Source organism: Oreochromis niloticus, linkage group LG3 (genome assembly GCF_001858045.2).
Source record: "Oreochromis niloticus isolate F11D_XX linkage group LG3, O_niloticus_UMD_NMBU, whole genome shotgun sequence".
Taxonomy (NCBI): Eukaryota; Metazoa; Chordata; class Actinopteri; order Cichliformes; family Cichlidae; genus Oreochromis; species Oreochromis niloticus.
In genome coordinates, this window is record NC_031967.2 from 38,335,244 (window position 1) to 38,361,880 (window position 26,637).

The 26,637-nt window shown below is 39.5% G+C and overlaps 1 long non-coding RNA gene across 1 annotated transcript; it reads right to left on the bottom strand.

The window, feature by feature from the left end:
* Nucleotides 1-50: 50 nt before the first annotated feature.
* Nucleotides 51-26,308, bottom strand: LOC102078641 (programmed cell death 1 ligand 1). The gene is made up of 3 exons (XR_268114.4): nt 26,018-26,308; nt 2,255-2,584; nt 51-835 (listed from the first exon to the last, which is right to left on the bottom strand). It is a non-coding gene; the product is annotated as a programmed cell death 1 ligand 1 (long non-coding RNA).
* Between the last annotated feature and the right edge of the window lie 329 nt (nt 26,309-26,637).

The window sequence follows — 26,637 nt, forward strand, 5'->3', positions numbered from 1 at the left end:
CAGAAATTAAATCAAAACCTTCAAATGACAGAAACACTGGAAAACCTTGAGCAGGTATAAATGTAAATCTTTATTAACACAGATGAAGAAATTTGGATTTACAAAGATTCACTGGAGGAAATGTTAAATGAAAGGGGTTAGAAAGGTTCAGGATCAGAGAAGAAATATGAGTCTGTAACTACACAAATTTTTGTGTAGTTTTTGTGTTTTTGTGTTTTTTACACAATTTTCCTCTGTAAGCTGTAACATTTGAAATTTTATACAAAAAGAGAATAATAAGTAATGTCAACCAAAGCGGTTGTAGCTGAACAATGAACCAGATTATTAATAGTCTATAATTCACAGAACAACAATTATACTGTAACAGCTGATCTTTAGTTTTTCTTACAAACAAGAAGCTAAAAAACAAAACATGCATATATTCTGAGATAATATCATATAAATTCATTTATGTTTGTAACACAGTTTGACTTTGAGTCAGTAAATCTCATGAACAACATGAAGATGAATAAACTGTAGTTCAGGTTCACTGACAGACAGCACAGACACACACTGTTGGTCTGAGTCTGAACATGATGATCATCAGAGAAATGAGAAAGACATCCAAACTCTGAGTGTTTGACGTCTATGATGTTTATTGGTTGATGATCTTAAGTCTGAAGAGGTTGTCTGCTCTCTTGTTCAGCAGAACGCTCATTTGAACCTCGAGACTGTTTTCTTCTTGTTGCTGCTGTTGTTGGTGTTTCTTTTCAAAAACCAACAACAGTAGCAGCAACAAGAAGCACAGCAGGAACTACCAGACCAGCTTTCAGTCCACCAGATCCTCCTGTCTGACCTGCAGGTGAGAAACAGGTGTGAGGTGTCAGCTGTCAGGTAGGTGATGAGTGAAGAACAGAACAGAATCCATTTCCTCTTCAAACTGCTGTCAGACATTATCTACTGCACTCTGATCACATCACTCAGACCAGCTGCTTTCTACAAAGTCTCATCAACAACATCTTTAGAAACACTGGTCAGTGGTTTAATGTGGAGATAAATTTGATCCTCAAAGTTAATTCGCGCAAAAAAGTGTTTAACAGGTTGAAATCTCCAAAATTAGACATCGTGTAGAGTCACAGGATTCAGCCATATCAACAAAATACATCAGCTGGATTTGGATCACTCGTGACTGTTAATTTACTTTAATTTACATTCAGTGACTGTTTGAGAAAGCAGCACAGCTGAATGAAAGGCATGCTTAGTGGACTGTATCAAGTGTGTTACATAATGGTGGGATTATTGTTGATTATATTCCATTTTAATGTTATGTCATAAATATGAGGCATTTTACATCATTTGGCTTTCAGTTAAATGTGTATATATATATATTTTTGATTGTCTTTGGAGAGAAAAAAAATCTCATATTTCACAGCTGAGGGTCAGAGGTTAGAGTTATTCTCCTCTTCAGTAGGACTCAGAGCTCAGAGGGTTAAAGGATTGCTGACTGAATCTACATGAAAGTAATTTTTAGAGAAGAATTATTAACATGTGAACCAGGCTGATAGCTGGTTGTGATGTGGCTGCAGGCTGTCTGTTTTCTCAGTCTCTTTTTGCCATTTTCCCTGTGTACACAGACTACAGGCTGGTGCCAATTTGGGAATCTCCAGCTAATTGGAGGGAGGAGGATTTAACTGGACCAAGCAGAAGTGAGGACGCCCTTTTAAACAGAGACTCACCTGTGGTTAATAGTGGCTCTCTCATCATTGCTAAGGATTGTTTGGCACATGTGTTGAGCTCCCCTGGAGCATTTCATTTGTTTGAGTAAGGTTTGTGGTGTGAATGAAAAGACTAAATAAGTCTGGGGGACCCTGTACATTTACACTTGTAAGATGTTTTCTGTTAAAAACACTCATTTCGAAACACATTTTTCTTTGTTGTTTTCCTCCCAGCTAAGTTCTGGTTTTGTCTTTTTGTTTTTTTCTTTTGTACAACTTAACAGTTCATTTTTCCACGACATTGTTGTATGGCTCTGAGCCACTGTGTGTTCGTTTTTTAAACAAACAAACAGGATTCACTTTCACAGACTGATACATGAAAAAGAGACTGATTCATAAATGTCTTTGTTTCTGCTCTAACCTTACCCAAACAACAAAGACAACAGCTGGACAAACATCTGTCTACCTCTGACATCCACCAGCTCATCCATACAACTAACAAACAACAACCAGGAAGCAGCTTCACCTCTGATCACCCACACTCAACTCTACTCACTCACCTGGAGGAACAACATGAAGGTAGACACTTGTGATGAGACTTAAACCTTCTCCCTGTCTCATCACACGACACTCGTATATTCCAGCGTCATTAATCATCACATCCTTCAGAATCAAAGACACGTCTCCATCCTTCATCTGTCTGTCCTGCAGATCCACCCGGTTCTTAAATGATGGATGCTGGTTGTCTGAAACAAGATTATCATCCCTGTACAAAAGAACATGTTCATCTCCCAGGTCAGCTCTGCTCCACTTTACATAGTCGATGTTGTTTGGAGCTCGACATGTCAGAGTGACGTTCTGTCCAGACTCAGCTGTGATGTTTTTCGGGTCTGAAAGAGGAAACAACACAGAGCAGAGAGGTTAAAGGTCAAAATTATGATGAGAATGATTTACTTAATTATGCTGTTTATTTCTTTTGATATTTGAGCATGACCGTAAAATCTTTCTAACATGGAAACAAAATTCATGTTTGTCCCTCTGGAGTCATTTATTTGAAAAATTCAATTGCCAACTTGAAATTTCAAATTGGTCACCATTTTCCAAGATAGCTAACACTTCTGTACAAGAAACAGCTGATCTAATATAGAACTCCAGCCACTCTATCCATTTTAGCTAGTGAAACTCTGGGCCAGAGTCATGTGATCAGTGACGGCTTTATTCATACATCACTGCTTTATAAATGAATCCTTAGCAGAATATTTGCTGTGTTTTGGTGGAGAGTCTGTGTGAGAGATACATATTGAGAGACATGAAGCCAATGAGGAGGGGACATTCTTTCTGTTCCTAAATAAAAACCAAATATAATAACCTTATGTTTTTATTTTACCAATTCATAAGCAATTTCACCCCCTCGTCAAAGACATGGATAAAAATACACTATACAGACAAGTTATAATATATTAGGAATAAAAGCACCTGTCCACTGGTAAATTACATAACTACATGGAAGCTGAGACCTCACGGCAGAAATATACTCCCAACCTATTATAAGACTGTGTTATATATTGTAAGATATACTGCAATTTTTATCTATTATGTTTACAAATGTAAAGAAGTCACAAATGAATGGAGAACCCACCATGGCACATGTTTAAACAAGGAAGGTTTAATCATCAAAATAATTTATGAATCAAATAAACATAACATAACATTGTCTATAAAGGTTCTCAGTCATCCAGGTCATCGTAGTCTAAGGAGCTTGGAAAGAAAAGCGTCTGGACTTCTTTAAGTTGCTTGAAGACGTTTCACCTCTAATCCGAGAAGCTTCTTCAGTTCTAAGGTCAAATGGTGGAGAGTCCCAGATTTAAACGTCTAAAGGACAAAGGTCACTCTTTCGAGGATGCCAATGTTCCCATTTTGGACAGAGAGGACAGATGGTTTGAAAGAGGAGTGAAGGAAGCCATTTACGTCCACTGTGAGCGACCATCTTTGAACAGAGGCGATGGTTTACGACACCAACTGTCTGCCATCTATAATCCAGTTTTGAGATCCCTTCCCAGACGCCTTAATGCCCACAACAGTGTTGTTAGAATTGACTGAAAGATTAATAGGCTCTGTTTTGAGTTTTGTTCAAAAAAGAATGACTTCATATAGGGAAAAATATATATCACATATGCAGGACACCTTAAACTAGTTTTTAATTAAGCAGCAAAGCAGAACAAAATCAGGGCTGTGTCAAGACACGAGGACTAAACCCCAATTCAACCAGACCCAGAACTGATCCGGAATTAAAACAGGACTACAACTAATTATGCAAATTCTCATCTCTTGCATAATTATGATTAAGGAACTGACCTCACAGCCCATTGTTCCCTCAGTGGGCTGGTTTCAGTCATTACGCAAATGTACTGTTTATAAGGTTTGGGGAAACCTGCAGTCAGCTGAGACTGAAGAAGTCACTTGGATGAGTGACGAAACGTTTCTCCCACAAAACGCTACGTCCAGATGAACAGAATCAACTTTTGGAGAGCTAAAGATTTATGATACCTTCTCTCTCTCTGCTCCTCTCTCCTTCTCTGCTCCTCTCTCTCCCTCTCTATTTCTCTCTCTCTGCTCCTTTCTCTCCCTCTCTCTCCCTCTCTGTGCTGACAATCAAGCTAAACACCAACATCATCAAATACACAGTGGAAACCAGATATTTACATACTCTTCAGATAAAAACACAAACATTGTAACATCAAATCAGACTAAATGTTTATTTTTTTAGATTGATAAATATAAAAACATATTTGTTAACTTTAAGAGTAAAGAGAGAAACTATCTGTATTTCTTAATTGTAAATGGCACCAAATTGTATTCAAAATTGATCCACACTTATGGAGCTCCACAATTCTTTTCCTGGTGTTTTGTTGACATCTCTTGATTTTCCCATGTCAAAGAAACAGGCTCTGTGTTTTGCCTTATATGCATCCACAGCTGTGCCACCAATTTACTCACATGGACTCTACTAACCTATCAGAAGCTTCTTCAGCTCAGAATGGAATCGTCTGGAGTTTTCTTATTAATTAACAATAAACTTAGTGTATATGTACTCCTAAATTTGATGAAAGTGATAATAAATAGACAGCTCTGTCTCTCTTTATTCTGACATTTAACTAATTCAAAAGATGTTTCAATATTTATTTAGCCAAAACAAAACAAGTTTACTCTAAATTGATGTTGTACAGTAAAAAAATGTTCTTTTGTTTTCCATAAAGTGTATGTAAACATCTGGTTTCAACTGTGAATATACTGCTGTGTATTGAAATTCCTCTTGAGTTCCTACCTACCTGAGTTTTTTCTTTGAAAGAAGCTCCTTATGTCCATTCTTGTATATCAGTGCATTACTGAAACCGATTTATTTAGCCGTGAAGGGAAACAACTGAAAATATGAAATAAACACACATGTAAGCTAAGACTCTCTAAAGAAACAGCATCGTTGTTGTTCGGCTTTTCATTTCGCCATTTGTTGATTCACTTGAAGAGCAAGTAACGTAATATGGGTCAAGTGATCCGTTTGACATCAATCTTTTGTGATACACCGTCATATTTACATTATTTGTATAGTACGAATGATTTGCTTTGCAGGGGCGGATCTAGAAGGGTGGCATGGGGTGGCAACTGCCACCCTAAAATGATCCCTTGCCACCCCAAGTACCACCCCAGTTTTGCATATGACAGTGTTGTTTATTAAAATAAGATAGCATTAACTATTTGAGCGTAGTTACAGTCAACAGTGAATATAAATGCTAAAACTGAATATATTGCATAGTGTTCCCCCCCCTCCACCATTAACAAATGGTTCAGCCCATAGCAGGATCGGCTTTTTTCTTGTTCTCAGTAGCAAGCGATGGTTATGAATGTGCCAGAGCGCATTTTGAACAACACCATGGGAATTTTGGATTTTACACAGGTGGGTGGATGTTACACTCTGGAAATGGAAGGAAGGTGAGTGTTATTAACCCTCTGTGGTCCACGGACACGCTGCACCTCCAAATCACATGACCGATGTAAGCTGACATAGCAACAAGCTGCAGCCGCGCTGTCTCTATTTCAGCCCACATTGAAAGTTCGGACTTCAAAGTTTTTAAATTTTAATTACAGGCCAGTAAATCCAGAGTTATGATAATATATATAAGCCAAGCTTTTTTCTAAATACTGTCGTCACGTTTGTGTGTGTGTGTGTGTGTGTGTGTTTTAAGCGTTTTCTAAGGACAGCGCGAAAACAGTAAAGAAAGGAAAAAAGCCACCTCTTTCCTATCGGTGGAAAAATGTACCATGTCGTCCAATTAAAAAAAAAAGTCAACACGTGGGATTTGGTTGTTTAGGAAGAGGGGAGAGTTTTGGGAGTGACGGTAACGGCAGCGAGACAGAGCGAGTGAGAGAGAGAGAGAGAGTTTTTAGATGTGGGAGATTTGTGACGTTTAGTGTGGAGTGTATACTTAGTGTGTTGTGTTGTCTTGTGTAGCTGTTCTGTTGTGTAGTCGTTTTGTTTTGTGTGTCAGTGAGGGCACTAATGAATGTCACAAAGGCACATTTGCAACGTAAACACTGTCACTAAGTAGAAAACCAGCGGAGTGATACACCTCCTGTTGTCAGGCCTGCAGGTTTGTCCCTGTGCTGTTCTCCTCTGTCTTTTGGTGGACAAACTTTTTTTTTTACTGGCACACATCATTTGTGGGGCATCTTATTGCGAAACCTGATTGTTCTCTCATTTTAGTTTTAGTAATATTTTTAAATGGTTGTACAAAATGAAAAAACGGCAGGTGTATTGGCTGCATTTTTAGATAAATAGTTGTATATGTTTACAAAATGTACATTTTATATTTACTCAACATGTCTGTGGGATTTTTTATAGTAAAAAAATACTACTAGGATTTTAAGTTCTTTGTGTGATTTCAGATCAGTAATACTAATGCAGTATGTCAGTGAAAAAACAACAAATTCAGTTGAGCTGAAAAGAATGATACCAAACAAGGCAAGGGGAAAAAAATAAAATGAAACAATTTGAGGGTGAAATAGGCTTTGATTTTGCCACCCCATTTGATTTCTTTGCCACCCTCATGCCACCCTAAGAAAATTTCTCTAGATCCGCCCCTGTTGCTTTGGTACCTGGTCAAACTTAAGTTCTCCTCTGTCTGCCTTGCTCCGTTTCTCCAACAGCGGACAGGCAGCAGCTCCCCCGCCCCCTCGCTCAGTCGCTTAGTGTCTGAGCTCGGATCATACCAATATTAGGGGGGATTTACGCACAGTCGTAAATTCCCACAGTGTGCACTATGTGCTTCGAAGATTGTGTGTAGTTTTTGTTTTATACAGTTGTCAGCCAGGCATCTAACTATGAAACAAATTACACTCCAAAAGACCCCAGGCTTCTGAAAAAACAACCCGGGCTTAAGCCCAGTAAGCCACCCCCCGCTCCGCCACTGATAGAGAGTAATGGTGATACAAGATCACAGGTGAAATTGGATGATGACTTGGTGGTTCATTACTGTATTTGAAGCACATGTGTGACTGCATGTATTTGGAATGTCTCACTGTTATTTATCAGGTGACAGATGCAGCTCTGCCATGTTGTAGCTCAGACAGAGGTGAAGAGGCGAGGTCACAGGTGACTGACTGATGTTTTGGTGCTCTAAATTAACGAGAGGAGAAGGCATGTGTTTGGCTCCTTCACATAGTGGACATTGAGTTGTTGTGTGGGGCACCAGTAGTCCATGTCTGTTGCTGTAACAGTAGTTCATGTTTAGAATAAAACATCCCAGCTCACTGATTTGATCGGGGCAATAGGGCTTTGGAGGTGACGTCACGCCGCAGTGCATTGTGGGATCGCGGCGCCATGACAGAAGGCCACAAATCAAAACAAACACACTGTGTTGAAAGCAGGACTGTCAGAACCATGCTTAAAATCAGCGCAAAAGACAAAGGGCTGTATCGCGACCGATTGCACCCAGACGCCAAGAGACGGTACTTGGAAAAAATAGCGTGCATCGGTAATGTGGACCCGTATGAAATAAGGCAGTGGAGCGGAAACCCAGACAGCCTACCGCCGTTGTCCTATCCCGATATTTTCACGTACCTTGTCTGTGGAGTCAGCGCATACACGGCGAATCATTTTCGGAATTATAAATTCCCGGAGGCGCACATCTAATTCACAAACAGTTGGGTACAAGATTTGGCCGTTTTTAAGCCTCCACGTTGTGAGTACGTTGACCATATGACCAAGATACAGCCAGAGGTTGCACATAACATTGACTTCTCCTCAGCAGCTGCCCCCCAAATTGCTCTAGATGAACGATTCACGATTGATGCCAGCTGTGCGTTGCCATGTAAATAGTTTGCATTTCATGTGTATGTACTTGCTAAGTACATGTGAACAGATCTTGAATAAAAAAAAAAAAAACATACTTTTTTCTGTTTTATTGAAACCACTTTACAGAAAGTACAATTATTTACAATGAACTGTACATGCAACACAGCAGTTTTATGAATATTCAACAAGAGCAAGTTTCATTTGGCGCTGGTTTGACAACCACACTGGGACACATATTCACCAAAACACAGCACACCTTAACAATCTTATCAAGCAGTGTTGTGTCTTCACCCTCACATGATATGATGTCAGATCTTCATCTATTATTTCTGCACAGGGCACACCTTCATACTCTGCAGCTGCATAATGAAAGCATGTAAGATAAAATTAGTGCATACACATAAGGTAAATGTACACCAGTATTCCAGGTGCGTGATTCATCTGAAAGTTATGTGCAGATTAGCGTACAATGAGCGAAATTTTGTATGTTTTTGGGGCGGGGGTTACCTCCGATGGATGCTCTTTTTCGCTTTCGTTGCACTCGCCTTGCGTGCCGGTCCGAGTCTGACCACTGCAATCCAAGCCTGACGTCTTTGTTTAATAATATCGGATACATGAGATCCCTCCCGTTGCCTCCAGGAGGGGAAACGATGAAAAGAGAGCCCATTTCCAGCTTCTTGCCTTCCCTATCGTGTGATCTAACGTTGCAACCAACAACACAGTACGTACGAACCACAGCTGACGCTTCCGTGTGCTTCGTTTGGCCTACTGTCATGGCGGGAGGGGGCGTGGCCCCCTCCCGTGACATCACGCTCCAAAGCCCTATAGTGTGCCTAAAATGTTGCATAATTTTGCTGAGAGATCTTTTACTTTGTGGTAATCTTAGATGAGCAGTTTTATGGAGAAAACCACCAGGTCATTCAGTGTTCCCTTAGTGCTAATGTATCAGACATGTTGGTGTACTACACATGTGTCAAAGTCAAGGCCCGCGGGCCACATCCGGCCCGGCGTACATTTATATCCGGCCCGCGAGATCATTTTATATAGATGTATTATTATTGTTATGCATGGCCCGGCGAGATGAGGCGCTAATAATATACAAACTACAGATCCCATAATGCAGCGCTGCAGCCTCCTTGCTGAACGCTAGGCTAATGGGGAACATTGAATTCCCGGTCAATCAAGTCAAACTTCTGTTATTGTGAAGCTAGCCGCTCACAATGGTGGAGAGAAAAGTTGATTCTGAAAGCAGAGCCTTTCAGCGCCAGTGGGTGACTGAATATATGTTTACAGACATTGCTGGTAAACCCGTCTGTCTTATTAGTGGAGTTAATGTGGCTGTAATTAAGGAATTTAATTTAAGACGGCACTACGAGACAAAACGTCAGAATAAGCTGAAAAACCTAAATGCAGAGCAGAAACTACAGAAAGTAGAAGAGCTAAAGAAGAATCTGACATTTCAGCAGACTTTTTTCACCAGAGCAAAATCACAAAGTGAAGCTGTTGTGAAAGCAAGTTTTATTGTAGCAGATAGCCAAATCAGCCCGGCACTCTGAAGAGCTGCATGATGAAGGTGTGCGACGTCTTGTGTCCAGACAAAACGCAGATTTTGGCAAATGTGAGCCTGAGGAGAAATATGATTGCTGATCGGGTTTGTGAGATGGCCACTGATTTAAGAACACAGTTGTGTGAAAGAAGCAAAATTATGCACTTTATTGCTGTGGATGAAAGTATAGACATGATGGAAATTGCACAGCTGGCCATCTTCATCCGTGGAGTGGAAATATTGAACATTAAATTGATGCACAGGACAACGATAGGAAAAGACAATTTTTTAAAAAGTATGTCAAAGTGTAACCGACATGAAACTGCCCTGGGACAAACTTGTTGGATTACAACAGATGGCGCGCCGGTGTTGTGCGGTGAAAAAAGCAGACTAGTCAGCAGGATGCAAGTTAAGATGCAGGAGGAGAACTGTACCGGTGAGTTATCAGCATATCACTGCATCATACACCAGGAAACGCTGTGTGGTAAAGTCCTAAAAATGGAGCATGTAATGATCACCGTAACGCAAACCGTAAATTTTATCTGAGCTAAAAGTTTAAATCACCGTCAATTTCAGTCTTTTATGTGGGAAATAGATTCAGAGTTTGCCGACATTCCTCATCATACAGAGGTCCGTTGGCTGAGTTGGGATAAAAATTCTCAATAGAGTTTTTGAGCTCAGCAAGGAAATCTGTCAGTTCATGGACATGACATGTATGATGCTGTGAAGGCATTTCAAGTGAAGCTGTCACAAATGCACCAGTACAGCCTGCCTCACTTTCCCTGTTGCTAAGTAATGTTGAACCAAGTCAGCGGACTTTGCTGAACTGCACCTGTGCAGATTCAGATGGAGCTGCAGTGTAATGATACACTCGAGGGAAAGTACAACACTGAATGGCCCGCACAGTTTATTAGTTCCATTCCTGAAGCAATGCCCCAGCTCGTCTCCAACCTTGTGTATGCTTTCATTTATTTTTTCTGGGGGTTTTGGCAGCATGTTCATATTTCTAACTTGCATAATTTTGACAGGATCTATTTTTATGAAGAGCAAAATATTTAAAGTTAAATTTTATTTTATTTTTTAAGTTTATTTAATCTGGAATAATATTCCTGTCTGTTTTTATTCATATTTATGTTTAAAAAACATTGTTTTAGTGTGTTCAATAAATGTTTATCTTGTTTGGCCCACGACCTAAAGTGTGCCTTGAGTTTTGGCCCCCTGTGCAATTGAGTTTGACACCCCTGGTGTACTATAACTGAAGTAATGTTGTTAAGTCCTTAAAGTCATATTCTTTTATTGTCATGACTGTATTTGAAGCTATTTTTATTTTTGTATGACACCTGATTTATATGGAATATGTCTGAAGTAAACTAAAGTCTAAAATACTTAGTCATTTGTTTAATAGTAATTTAACATTATATAATTCACATATAAAACTATGAATTTTAATTTTAAATGGTTTAAAAGCATGTAGAATAGCATATGTAGGCAAGTATGTTTCTCCTTTTTTATCAAGAAGCAAAGACAAAAATGGGGAAAAAAAAAAAAAGAAACAGGGCAGGGTTCAGTGGTTGAATCATCCGTCCCCACCAATGCCAAAACCAAATCTACGCCCTTGGAATGATATACATAAAAATTTGGTTAGTTGATTCTTTCAACTTATGTAATGTAGCAGCTGGAAGAAACCGTGCTTCAGACAGAAGCTGTGCTGTGATGGTTTGGTGTGCTTGTGTAACTAGGTCAGGGGTCGGCAACCGGACGCATATAGCGCAGAGGAACGCGCACTTAAAACCAGATCGCAACAAATTAGCGCTTTAGCCACTACGTTTGCTGATAGTAACACCATGTGATTCAGATAATAACACAAGGATTTCATCATTTGTGAAGCCACACTAAAAATACTCAGCAATCGGTGGATTCTTGACTGGATGTAATACCAGTAGCATTTGTAGATGAGGGCTTCAGCTTCCGGGCAACTAGGAAATCATGTAACTCAGATAGATTACTGATTGGCAGTGCTAAATTTAAATTTCGAGTTACTTTTTTCAAAATTTCAAGAAAATGACTTGAAATTTCGAGTTACGGATCCTTTTTTTTTTAATTGGTGGAAGCAGTTCAGATTACAGCTATTTTTTTCACCAGGTGTCACCAAACATGACTGTGTTAAAAAACGTCTCAAGTAGTGAACCCTTTTTAAAACCCTTCACAAAGATTCATTTATCCCTCGCTGACTTTGTTAAGTTAGTACTCGTGATTTCTGTTTTTGACTGTGGTTAAATCAAATTGACAAATTCTTCAGAAATTCATTGTTTGATTTTTAACCAAAAGTGTTACAGTTTGAACCCAAACAACTTAATACAATCCAAGAACACATAAGGCACTTAATCGTTTTGATATCTTATAAACACACAGTTGATAAGTCTGGTTCTTTATGAATGGTGGTTGAGTGTCTCAGGGACACGGTGTTGTATTCAGCACGACTGAGCGCACTTTGTATTTAGTACTGTTCTTTTAAACCGTGGCCACTGGAAACACTTTGGAGAGCTTCTGTGGATTTCACCCCCTCTTCTTAAAGTTTCTGCAGTCAGGTTTATTTGTTGCCTGTTTCTCTCTTACAGCACTTTCACTGTTCCCCCCGACGCCGACTCCCCTCTGTGCTGCCTTATTTAGATGATGGGGGTGTTGGTGTATGCAGATAGTATGCAGATTGCTGCAGCAACCACAAGTCTGTTCATTTAGAGCAGGGGTGTTGAACTCCAGGCCTCGAGGGCCGGTGTCCTGCAAGTTCGACACCCCTGATTTAGAGTAAGGCTGTGTCCCAATCCAGCGACCGCACGCTTTGTTGTGTGCATTTGGAGACCGATTACGTCACAGCGATGTGACGACAGCTGTCCCAATTCGAAGTGTACTCCAAATGCGGTCGACAAATGCGCTGTCGCTACACGATCCGTACTGGAAACCCGATCGGTGCGCAAATCTTACATCACTTCCTCTCTTTGCCAACATTGCGACATTCAATATATTTGTATGATACGTTAGCGCCCAGTTAGCTCCTAGCATTTCTCAACAGCTCTGCCTCCTTTTCGACTGCCCGGGACATTTAAACAATGGATAATCCGTATACAAACAAATTCATGCTTTTCTCCTCAACAGAGAGCTTCCCCTGGTTGAACAAAAGCTCCATAAAATAATAAGAATGGCGCCTAATTACAGAGTTAATAATACTGACTTAGTAATATCTCACGTGTAGATTCATCAGTCAGGTTAAGTGTTTACTGACAATTGAGAGTGATAGTGGACATCATCATCACTATTCCAACAATCCTTTCCTCACAGACAAGCATAAACACACTCGACTCTCGCTAAATCAAATTTAACACGCATTTGAAATGACGCTTATTCAGTTTATAATAGGGTTCATTCGCTCGGTCAGCAGGTGGCGGTACCCTCGTACACTGGGGAGTAAACTGCCATTAAACGAACAGACGAAGAAGAAAACATCTGCACATGCGCGGTACGGATCGGGTAGACCCGATTTGTACGGTCCGACTTTGAACATTAGCAGTAAGGATCGGGGAGTCCTGATCCGTAACGATTGTTTTATTTTTAGTTTTTGTCTTCATTATATTAAAATGTTTCATTATTGCAAAAATTTTAAGGGATACTAATTATTCTTAACATCTTAACAGATACTCTGACCCGTAACTATCGTAAAATGCTTCGACCGGAAGTAAAAGCCTTTCACACATGCGTGGTACCGATCGAGTTTCCGGTACGGATCGGGTAGTGACATGCGCCGTTCATTTCCCCAAATTTGAAGTGTGGTCCGGTGTAGACTTCGGCTGTGTCCCAATTCAGGGTCTGCACGCTTTTTTTTTTTTTTTTAAACTTTATTTAACAAACAATGAGCAGGGCTCTAGAGTGCGACCAATTTGGTCGCAAATGCGACCAAATTTTTCAGTGGTGCGACTAAACAGAAAAAAATAAATAATTCTCTGCAACTCTCCGTCTGGTCAACAACAGACACACATTATGCCCCTATCATGGACTAAACCAATCAGAGATAGTCAGGGGCGGGACCTCTCTGATCGGCCGTGGTCCAGTTGAAAGTGCAGGTGGAAGAGGGAGGTGAGTAGCTTGAATAAAGCGATATCGATTCATTAAATCCTGAATTGACTTTTAAATATAACTGTGAAACGCCAGATTCTCAGATTAAAGCTCACAAAACTATTTCAACAACCACCAAACAGCAAATGAGAGCAGGTACACGGATTCCACACAAAGACGTAAACACGGAGCTGACCCGATGCATCAGAATCAGCTTTCTCTTTCTCGGCTTTCTCACCCGACGGCCCGTACACGGACACACTGTCAGAGCTCACCAAGCCCACCGTCCGCTCTGTGTTTACGTCTTTTTGCGCTGATTCTGAGCTGCAGGTTTTGTCTCTCCAACCAAAATTCGCCGAGCCAGCAGCAAAAGAAGCAGCAAACTACACTTCACATTTGATCAATGTTGTCATGAATTCCCTCTGACTTTTGCTGTTTTGCTTCCACCATGATAAAAATCACTCTCTCTCTCTTTCTCTCTGTACTTCAAGAACAGTTTCCCATCTCAAATCTCTGTTTTCTGCATTATTCATTCGCTTATTACCCACCAGTCTACCGTTGTTTACAGCGCTGTCTTTTTCTTTTTCTTTTCTTTTTCTTTTTTTCACTTAAATGACCTCGGACAAGAAAGCCTAATTTCTGCTGTTCAATACTGAAGAAATTTAAACTTTTTAAAATTATACAAAATTACAGAATATTGCAGAATAATTTTAAGGTTATCTGCTATAAAAACTCAGGTCAGAAAAATCTCCTTCATGTTTTTCTGTGTTTTATTCTCAGTTACTTTGACACAAAGGCATCTGCTGTGATGTTCACAATTCTGATGAAGTCTCATGTGTATCAGTACTGATAAATGATCAGAATTATAATATTTCTGAGTGTCTGAGGCTAAATTGAATCGAATCAGGACTTTGAGAACCGGAATCGAATGGATTATAGAAATCAGTGATGATACCCAGCACTAGTGAGCAGCCTAGGCCCGACAGAAGTGGATGTAGCTGTGGGTAATAAGAAAAGATGAAAAGAACTACTGATAACTTTTTTGTTAAGGCCTGATCCGTCTGAAATTCATAGCCAGCTCTGACACGGTGCCATCAACCTCTGAACGCTGAAAAAGCAGCAGTGTATCCAGAAAACACATGATATGCTGCAATAAATGCACTGCCCAAGTGTCCCCTCTCCCCACTGCCTTTCAGCAGCAGGCAGCAGCAAACAGGTCGTCAGAGGAGGCCAAGATGATGATTAAGTTTAACATTTTCTACAGTATTGCCAAAGCACTTTAAGCACAAGATTGTTAGTTAATCATTTAGAAATCAATATTGTCTGTATGGACTGCAATTTCCCCCCAAAAAATGTGCACATGTAAAACTGCGGTGTTAAGCGATGCGGTTGAAAAATTTGAGTGCGCCTAACTTTTGTGGCGGTACGCCTAAATTTTTAAAGTTGGGCGCACCGGTGCGCCCATGGCAAAAAGTTAGTCTAGAGCCCTGATGAGTATACAACATACGAACAGATGAAGTATACAAAACAACAGAACATGAACACACAAAGCCAGGGGTAAAAAGTTACAAGAATACACGCAAAAATTCACAGATATATATTGTTTTGAGAGCCTTTTTGTTGGTAGAGTCTGATATTGATTGTATATACATTTCCACATCCTTAAAAAAATGACAGAAAAATGGTGTTTTGTTTGTAAACTTACATTTATGGATAAAGAATTTAGCTAAAAGTATTAACAAATTTATCATAAAAAAACATTTATCATTCTTCTTGGGGAACTTAAAGAAACAGAATAAAACATTTTCCCATCGTAAAGAAAATTCCCTTAAAATATGGACAACAACAAACCTGCTAAATTCCTTCCAGAATCTCTGTGTAAAAGAACAGTACCAAAAAAGATGTGTCACAGTTTCTGGATGATCCCCACAGAAAGTACAATTAGTATTTATGTCTCTTTTAAATTTTACCATGTAGTGACTGGCTGGATAACATTTATGCAGAATTTTAAATGAGACTTCCTTCACCTTATTTACAATCAAATATTTATGGGGGATCATCCAGACTGTCTTCCACTTGATATCCGGAACATATCGGTTCCAGTAAGATATTACATATGGGAGAGAGACGACATCTTCTTGGAATAAACTACGTATTCTCTTATTGCCGTTACCAAGTTCCTGTGAAAAGCAGATTTTTCCTATTGGTGACTCAGCTGGATCAGGGAGAGTGACTGAGGTAGATATTGAGCTGTCAGTGTTTTTATATAACATTAGAGTCCCTGAGGGTATGGCACCAAGCACCATTGAGAATTCCTGAACACTGATTGGAAAATTATATAGTGCAATAAAGTCATTGTAAGTAAGTAGTTGTCCCTCTTTATTAACCAGCTGAGCCACCAATAGGATCCCATTTTGGACCCAAGTTTCCAGGAAAAGTGATTTATTTTTAAATAAAATATCTCTGTTGTTCCAGATAAGGTATTTGTGAGGTGAGAAGTTGTGTTTATAAATGAGGGTCCACGCTAAGAGCACTTGCTTATGGAAGGATGAAAGTTTTACAGGGAGTTTCTCAACATTGTAATTACAATTTAAAATAAAGTTGAAGCCACCAAAACGAGAGAAAATATGATATGGTATAAAGTTCCAGATAGAGGTAGGATTTTTAAGAAAATGTTTAGCCCAATTAATTTTGAAAGTGTTATTTAAAGTAGAAAAGTCTAAGACGTTAAGCCCACCTGACTCGTACTTATTCATCACAACAGTTTTTCTAATATAATGCGTACGGTTTTTCCATATAAAATTAAAGAGCATACGGTCAATATCTTTACTAATTTTCTTATCCAGATGTAAGGAGAGAGCAGCATATGTTAATCTGGATATCCCTTCAGCTTTAGTAATTAACACTCTACCTTTCAACGACAAGTCCCTTTGCAGCCACTGGTTGAACTTTTTTAGGGTTTTCTGTATAATTGGAGTGAAGTTTGAGGAGCATCTTGATTTTTGGTCTTTGGATATTAACAGTCCCAAGTATGTGACTTCTTGTTTAACAGAAATATTACAGATAGTATTTGCAGGGCAGTCTTTAATTGGTAGTAACTCACACTTTTTTAGATTTAGGCATAAACCAGAGGCCTCAGAGAAATCTCTAATCACACTAAGAGCTGGAGGGATTTGGTTTGCATTCTTCAAGAAGAGTGTGGTGTCATCGGCTAACTGGCTGATGACGAGCTCCTTATCAGCTATGGTGATTCCTTGTACAACACTGTTTGAGATATTAGTTGCAAGAATTTGTGTACAAAGTAAAAATAAATATGGTGAAATAGGACATCCTTGGCGAATACCACGTTTCAGGTCAAATCTCGGGGTGGAGCCGTTAATCATTTTAATAGAACTATTGCCATTCGTGTATAAAGTTTTGACAGCTTTACAGAAAAATTCACCAAAGCCAAATTTTTCCAAAGAATGGAAAATAAATTGATGTTCAATTGTATCAAAAGCCTTATAAAAATCCAGGAAGAGAATGAAGCTATTGTCAGGTACCAAATCAGAGTAATCAAGTAAATCCAGAACCAGTCTAATGTTATTAGAAATGTGTCTATTTCTCATAAAGCCTGATTGTGTCTCATCGATAATTGTGTCCAAGACCTCTTTAATTCTGTTAGCAAGTATTAAAGCCATAATCTTATAGTCATTATTGAGCAAGGAGATGGGTCTCCAATTATCAATAAAAAGTAAGTCTTTGTTTGGTTTTGGAATAAGTGTTAAGAGACCTTGAGTAAGAGTAGGAGGGAGGGTGTTATTGTCTATACTTTCTGTAAAAACCTGCAGTAAAAACGGAGCCAGGAGATTTATTGGCCTTAAGTGCAGAAATGGAAGTACAGACTTCCTCCACAGTCAGAGGGCTGTCACAATAACTCTTATCTTCCACAACAATAGTTTTTAGGTTTTTAATATTATTGAAAAATCGCGTTGAGTCAACATCATTATATTTTGAGTTATATAGTTTAGAATAAAATTCGGCACAGAAATGTGAAATTTCTCTAGGATTGTCGGAGACAATGCCATTAATATTTAGTTGATGAATAGAGTTTGTTTTTGATCTGTATTTTTCAAGCCTGAAAAAGTAAGCAGAATTTTGTTCACCCTCCTCCAGCCACCTCTTCCTGGATCTTACAAAAGCACCCTCAGCCTTGCGTCGATACAAACCGTCCAATTTATTTTGAAGTTCTAGTAAAGTTAATTTATCTTCCTCTGAGATTTCTTCTGGGGACTTCTGGTAATAAGAGGCAATTCTGCTTATTACTTCTTGTTCTTCAGCTTTCCTTAATTTAGCAATTTGACTCCCATATCTTCTCAGGAATTTGCATGCTTCAAATTTAAAAAGTTCCCAATTGGTACAAAAGGACTTCTCTCTGTTAGCTTTATTCCAATAATAAACAATTAATTTATTAATCTGCATGTTAACCATCTTATCTTTTAGTAAAGAATTATTTAACTTCCAATAAGAGAATTTATGAGGTATATTATCCAGTGTAAACATTTGGACGCTAATGTGAATTGCTCTATGATCAGTGAGGGGGGTGGCAAGTATATTAACTGTCAGGTCCGACGGTGCCCCGACCGGCGACCTGTGTGTATGTGTGTGTTTGTTCTCTCGCTCTGTTTTTGTCTCCGGCTCCGCTGCAGTTGTTACGCGGTTGCGTAGCAACGGGAGATCTCCGACCCGGAAGTGCTGCCACTCTGAGCTGTCCCACCTGCAACTGATTCCTCGCCAGCTGCTGCCAATCTTCCACCATCGTTGGCAGAGCTATTTAATGGTGTGGCTGAGTGACAGACAGCGCTGGAGTATTCCACCAAGCCTGGTAGCGATTCGAACTCAGCGAGTGTAAGACAAGTGTTTGATAGCGGAGGGGGGCTAATCGCGTCTGTTTGCCTTTTTCCAGGAAACGAGCGAGACGGAGAGACGAGAGGAGAGACGTCACTATTCACGAGAGTTGTGTGGACACACGAGGGGAGCACTGAAGGGACTTTGCACTGTGGATAACTGTGGATTGGCTTCACTGTAAATAAAGACACTGTTCAACTTTAACGAGAGGTCCGCGTCTGGGTTCTCTTACTCACCACCCCGTAACATTAACAGTAATATTATCTTTATCAATACAGTCAGAAACAAGCCAAAAGTCAATACGTGATTGCCTGGATCCTGTCTTATTGCTCCAAGTAAAGAGTCTATCGTCTGGAAATTTTTCTCTCCAAATATCCACAACATTAAATTTTCCCATAAATTTTTTTAAGTTTGCACTGTATGAAGACTGCTGCCCTGGAGGCCACCTATCAACCATATTATCTAAAGCAATGTTAAAGTCTCCACCAATTAAGAGGACTGAATTTGGGTATTTGGAGAGCCAGAAAGTAATTCTTTCTTCTAAGGAGTCAAGTAATTTATCATTTTCAGTTTTATTATTGTAACCATATATATTTACTGCAATGAAAATACTGTTATTGTGTCTGATTATTGAGCAGAGGTAGTGTCCTAAGGTGTCACAGTCAGAATGTAACACATCCCCAGAAAAAGAATTTTTAAGCGTGGCAACTCCAGCAGAACGCTCAGAGCCATGGGACAACCAGACTTCATTACCCCATTGAGATTTCCAAAAATTTGTATCAGCAGGTGTGGAATGACTCTCTTGGAAAAAGCAAAAATCTGTTTTAAATTGTTTGGCAAACAAAAACAAAGCTTTGCGTTTACATGTTTGTCTTAAACCCCTGGTATTAAGAGAAACAAATGAAAAAGACAAAGTTATTAGAAAAAAGAAAGAGAAAAAGTAAGTTCTAAACTTCTACAGCTAAGAATAGATCTATAGAATAAGGGGACCGGGTGCTGCACAATTTAGGTAATAGAACAGTAAAAACCCTGAGTGACTAAGCTTATAAAAATATAGTATTTAACTATCTGCTATGGTTTGAATATAGCTTTTTATAGAAAAACACACTCTTCAACACAAAATAAAACTTTAACCTGAGGGTGAAAATATCAAGTTCACCATGTAAACAAGCTTACAGAAATGTCATTTTGGAGACTGAAAAAGCGTCTCTATGAAGGAGGGAAAACTTCTGATCCACTGATGAATCCTCGGCCTCCCACGAAATAAGCCGACTTACCCTCCTCACGGGCTTTGTCTATCATCGGCCACAGTTTGTCACGACGTTCTCTGTCCTCCCTGGACAGATCTTCAGCGAACCTCAAATGATTGTCCTGCAGGTAGGAGGATGTTTTGGCTGCTTTCCATACAGCATCTCTGTAGATTCGGGAGGTGAACTGCACGATGATGCCTCTAGGTCTGGTGCTACCTTGTCGCTTGGCTCCGAGTCGGTGTACGGTGTCGATGACGTCAGGCAGCTTATGATTTTGCTCTGGCAGAACAGACTGGCATATCTCGATCACCTTTCCCCTTACGTCTTCTTTCTCAGCCTCCTTGACTCCATGTAGTCTGAGATTTCACCTCCTGGAATATCTTTCCAACTCAGATATTCTCTGTTGGCAGTTGTCCACTCGACCTTCCTCTTTAGTTACTTTTTTTTCCAGGTCGCAAACTTTCCCCTTCATATCTTTCATTTCCGCGCACACAAAATCAATCGTCTTTTTGAGACCCTCAATCTGGAGCGTATTCTCTTTCACCATGTTCGAGTTTTCTTTCACCATGCTCTCAATGTTGTCAGACCTGGAGTTAATTAATGCCGACAAACTGGAAATTATCTGGTTTACATCAACTGGGTCAGAGCTGCTCCGTTCGTACATCACCTTCTTTGGAGCTGGCGATTTAAGAGGTGTGACAGGGAGAGGTGGGAACTCATCCATTTCTTCTTCGGCTAACGTGAGTGCCACCGTAGTAGCTGCGTAGTTATGGAAGCTATCCATTAGCATGTTGCTGGGCGTAGCACTCTCCTCGTTAGCATTCTCAGGCGCTATCTTAGACTTGGAACTTTCCAGTCCCCTTTTCGCTCCTTTCTGATTCGGCATTCTGCTGCTTCTTGCCCTATGATTGCTGTATCTTCACTTGTTTAGTCAACTGTTAGTGTTAGCAGCATAAAGTTGAGGTTTTACCGTTGTTCACGAACTTTCTGTGCAGACCTCGGTAGAGAGCGTCTACTCACTCCGCCATCTTGGCACACCCCCCAGGGTCTGCACGCTTGAAGTACGCATTTTAAGTGCGATTACGTCACCGCCACGCGACGACGGCTGTCCCAATTCGAAGTGTACTTCAAATGCATACTCCAAATGCGCCGTCGATTTCCCCAAATATCAAGCGTGGTCCGGTGCACGCTTCGTGGCCCCATATATCCCACAATCCATAGCGCGGCGGTGGTTTAGGATAATTTTGGCGAAAAAAACACTGGATGGCTGATGCGGGGTGGCCAAAGAGTAAACTTTCAAAAGTACTGAATATTATGTCACTTATTTATGTGCGAATGTTTAATAATGAAAAACATTAAAACATTACTGTTAGCCACATGTCGACAAAGTTATGTGACATCAGTGATGTTTGTACTAACTTGGTTTTAAAGCCTTTACTTTAAAATATATATATAGTTGACCTTAATCTTACAGAGAATGTGATGATTTTGTGGATAATAAAAGTCAGTCATATATCCACAAACACAAACTCAGCAGTGTGTGAGGAAGAGGAGGAGGAAGAGCCAGCAGCAGCTGACAGATGGAGAGAATAGACAGACTGTTCCCTGTTTGTGAAGGACTGCTAGGAAAGTTTAACATAACTAACTGTCTGTCCTGAATCAGTCTTATTAGGTAATGTTCAAATAATGTTATCATTCCAGTGTTTTCAGTGTGGGAGAAAGTACTCAGGGCCTTCAAGTTACACACTATGAAAGGCAGCAACAAGTTTAATATTCAGAAACCTAAAGTATGTATCAGCAGCAGAATGGAGCTAAAAATAAATGTTTGTTTCAGTTCTATGAAGCTTTGAGTATTTTGGATTAGTAGCACTGCTGTGTTTGTTGCATCATATTGCTGTAATTGTTTATATGCTTTATATATTCTGAGGTAAGTTGATCTATAGTGTTACATCATATTCTATAAGGATGTTATGTGTTTGTAGACTTTCTGCCCAGTTTGACCCATTTAGCAGAAGTCAGCCTGTTTAAGGCTCTGATATCTATTCTGTATGACTTAAAGCAGTTATGACATGGTCTGATTTTCTCACCCAATAAAGGAATATTTCATATATCAGTCTGCTCTTCATTCTATCAGAAACAGTTATCACAGCTCGTACATTTGCTTTTTACACATATATGTAAGCATTGAGCCAAATGTAATAATGCCAACATAATAAAAGAACAATATTTGTCTCTTACATATAATTCATCTATATATACACTGTCAAAGATACTTGTCTTTGAGTGAAGATTTAAGGTGATAGGACATATAAATAAATGCAACTTGAATCTTTACTGAAGCTCAGTATTTGACAAGGAGTTCAAGCTTACTGCTGTGATAAATCATAATAATATAACTAATATTGGCATTAAGTAAGCATGGGAGGAGGCGTTGGATTCGGGGGAGGGAGAGTGATAGTGAGGGCATATCAGTATCAGTGTACATGTTTCGTGCGTGTGCATGTGTGTGTGTGTATCCCGTGTTCAGCTGACAGAAAGTGTCACCACGCCCGGTTAAGCTAAGGTCAGCAGTCTCCAGTGGACCCAGGTGGCCTTGAAAGAGGTACAAAGAGTTCTGACAACAGTCCTGTTATAATGGGAATAATTTGTTGTTCCTGTTAGCAGAGACGGATCTTCCAGCAGAATCTGCATGAATATTGAAGATACTTATTATCTAGACGGAGGAATAATCACACGTGGGGCATCGGCTTTTACCGGAACATTCAACATTCACACCAAAAGGTGACTTTGTTTATTGAACTCTTGCGTATACTCCGCAGCATAACAGGAAGCATCCTTTCAAAATAAAATCACAACAGATGACAATGAGGGCATATTATAAAAGCTCAATTCCAGCTAAAGTTCAGCACAGCCAGGCTTTCTTTGCGAAGCAGGATTTTGATGTAACTTTTGATGTAACAATACCAAGCGCCTTGATGCTGCTCTTGTTGTGATGTGGATCTTTATAAATAAAATTGATCCGAATTTATCTATCTGTAAGCACTGTTATCTATTATCTGGTCCTAAAAGAAACAAAAGAAAAAGAAAAAAGCACCTACGCTGTATTTTCGGTCCTCGTATCAAATTTGTAGCTACTCAGTATAGATCTATCTGAATTATGTTTCTGTATTTAATCTTTACTCTCTGTGGCTTGTCCAGCGGGGTGGCCTGGGGGGCACAGGCCACCCCTCCAACCAGACTGGCCACCCCAGGTGCCACCCCGAAGCCAAAACAATAAAATCCAATGAAATATCAAATGTACGATTATGTTTTCACAGTGAAGCTCAGATATCCGAGTGTAAGTGAATGCAGCATCGGCTTCTGCGCTATGAGTATCATGTTAGCAAAGGTAGGAGAGCCAAGCAAAAAAAAACAGCATCACAGAAAACAGTTTTTCGGCGAAAGATTAACAGTTTAACATAGCTGGACTGGTCATCGAGCATGGCGGAGCTTCCACGGCGGCTAGCAGGGGGATGAGGGAAGGGTAGGCAGGAGGAGGAGAGACCCGAGGCGGCTGCTGGTCCGAGTGTCAGGTGAACTGAACTTCAGGTAAGAAGTTATGACCTGCAGTCTATCTGGGTCAGATATAAACCAAGTTTAGGTGGAGTTTATTTTCATTGTGCTGACTTTTTACAGTCAGTTACAATAACTTGTACTGGGTGCTAGCTAGCATGACGGAGTTTCTATACAGCTGGGTGGGTGTTATGATGTTACTGATAGTGAACTTTATTTTATTCATAAGGTTAGTTTGTAGAGTTGCCAACGGCTCCTTAAAAAATGGAATGGTCCCTCATTCAGAGAAAATATTACAGGTTTTGTATTGAGCTGAGAAGAGACGCAGTTTGTCCCGGACTTCAGCTAGAATGAAAAAGACACAAAGCTGGAGTTATTCTGTGTCTTTGCTGCACAGCTGCCTCCTCTTCTCTCATTCTCTCCCCTCTCTCTCCTGTTGCTACTTCAATCATGAAACTGATCAGCTGATCAGCTGATCGGCTTTTCTCTCTTGTTTGTTTATCACCCACTTTGCGCCAGAAAGAGGAAACCAGCAGATGTCGCGCTAAACAACAGCAGCACGTTTAAGCTTGATCAGCTGTTGTTAGAATTTATTTAATATTAATTTCTAGTGTCAGCTGATGTTTGCTGGAGCCACAGCTGTAAAGCTGCTGGTCATGATGTCGGTTTGGATATGTGGCGAGAGGGAAACATGCAGATGAAACCAGGAGATGTCCTTACTGAATCATCAGAGCTGAACAGGTGATGGAGAAACAGGTTTACCTTTTAGGTGACATGAATGAGTTGAAGGGAAGTTATGAACTGTTTCTGAGAGACAAATAACACCAGGATCCTTTTCTAGCAAAGTTATGCCAGGGGGCCAGGTAGGGCATTAACAGGGAAAGGGGGGCACAAAGAAATACTTTTCTTTCTTATTCTCATTTAAAATATCTCACTTTTATTAAATAATTATCTGAATCTTGCGAACAAAGTTTTTATCTGATGTAAAATTGATAGAAATCATACATATACCAACAAGACAGTGTACATCACTGTCACAACAGTGTTTGTTTTCATTCAAAGGCTTTATGGCTTTAATACCTGGTGGGCCGGTCTCTAGTCAAAATGCCCGATTTCTTGTCCCAGCCCAGCCCTGCAGGTTAATACTGGCAGTGTCACCATGCCAGCTGACTGTATTTCATCATCAGCCAGTGTTGTTCTTTATACATCAATATTACCAAAGTTTACCATAAGGCAGCATAGAAAGTATTTACTTGCTTTCAGGTTTCATTCAAATGTTAGTCTTTTCATTTGTTTCCCCACTTTTTTCCTGTTTCAAAATCAAACACCAGTTTGTAAGAAGATTATCTTCTTTTTTTAATAGGCAGATAAAGTTTTGCATTGGCTAATTTGCCAATTGTATGTTAAAAATGTTTGTATTTTAATATCCAAAAATGTTTTTGCCCAAAACATATGTGCACTATATGTCAGTAAAAATACTATGCAAATATTGCTGTCCTTGAATGCTGAATAAACACTGACAAAGCACTGATTGTATCTCTTGTACTTCATCAACGCAGTATCTAAAAACTTTGCACCGTAGTGGTTAAAACCTCATTCTAATAAGAGTCAAAAGCAAATTCAGTTATTAGGTTTATAGGGTTATTGAATGATGGTTAACTGTTGGTAGATTTTTTTTTAACATTATCTGCCAATTACATCTGCCACCCTTCTCCAAATCTGTGCCCCTACCTGGCCCCCCCAACAAAAATTTTCTAGACACGCCACTGTTTACTCTCAAACCTTTAAACAGCACCAAACGTTGGTAGAGCTTCAGTTTAAAGTCTGGAAGCGCCTCTGAGTATTTAATTTACAGCATGTTTAAAGCATGTTTCTCTGCAGGGGGGAAATACAATTTGTACTGAAGCACTGAACGAAGCGCAAACTGCGCGCGTCAAAAGAAAGTTCATGGATTCATTTGGTGATTTAGAAAATGCAATATTTTGTATACTTGATTCTAATCCGCTGCTAAATCTCTTTCACACTGCAGGAAACAAACACGCTCGCTCTGCTCCATCTTTATGTTTTATCATTTTTGAGTGTGCGCTTCTTACTTTGATCATAGAGGGAAACTCTCACCTGCAAACACTGACACGAAGGCAAATATTTATTAATTATTCGTACTACTACGTCATCTGTCATTCAGCTCGCTCTGCTCCATTCGTGTGTCTTATCAGAGTGTTTTGTACACTCGACTTTAGGCTGGTCAGAACTAACTGCGCAGCACAAAAACGAAGCTTGAATAATAATCTCCTTAAAACAAAAACACGTGATAACTGGATAAAATGAATAACACAGTAAAGAGAAAGTTGTCTTAAACATTAATTTAGTTACAGGTAAATTTCCCATGTATTTTCTTTTTATAAATTCAAATTAAAATTTTCATTTCTATTTTAATGACATTTGCTTCATTGTGAAATATTCAGTTACATATCTTACTTGATTATTTAAATATTTAAATATTATTTAAATTATTTAAATAATATTTAAATAATTTAAATAAATACACATTCGATTTGGTGTATTTTATGTCTATCGAGGGTAAAGGTTCATTTTTTGAGAGTTCTTACTTTGGTCTCCGAGGGAAACTCACCTGCAGACTCAGCCACGAAGACAAACAGCAAAATCGAGCAGAGCGCTGCAGTCCCAGCAGACATGTTGGTGTTACGGTGCAGTTTTAATCCGACTGCCGTGTGGTTTTGATTCGACTCTTAGTCTGTGTTGGTATTTGCAGTGAATAACAGAGCCTGAGTTTCAAACCTGAATGAATCAGATTAAAGTTGAAATAAAGCTAAAGTTCCCTGACTGTGAGCACAGATCTTTGTGCTGTGTCAGTTCGTCACGCCCAGCCTGTCTCTGTTATCTGGAGTTATCCTAAAATTGGGATAGGGGGTCGCACGAAGCTGGTTATTAACTCTGACCAATTAAAACACGAATAAGTGCACTGACATGAGAGCGGCTCATTTTACAAAGCAGGACAAAAGTATCATATTAGCACATGTGAAGAGGAGTGAAAGCATCATAGCTGCTGTAAACAAAACAGCGCTATTACATGCTGCTATATTAATTCAGTTTATTTAAAACCTGAAAAGAAGGCACAAAAACTGGTGACTAAGTTAACAGACTTATCACTATCACCACCATATCAGTAAAACAAAGGAGTATCTGATGTTCGAGAATGGAGATTTGATTTATTGGTTTTACTGTTTAGAA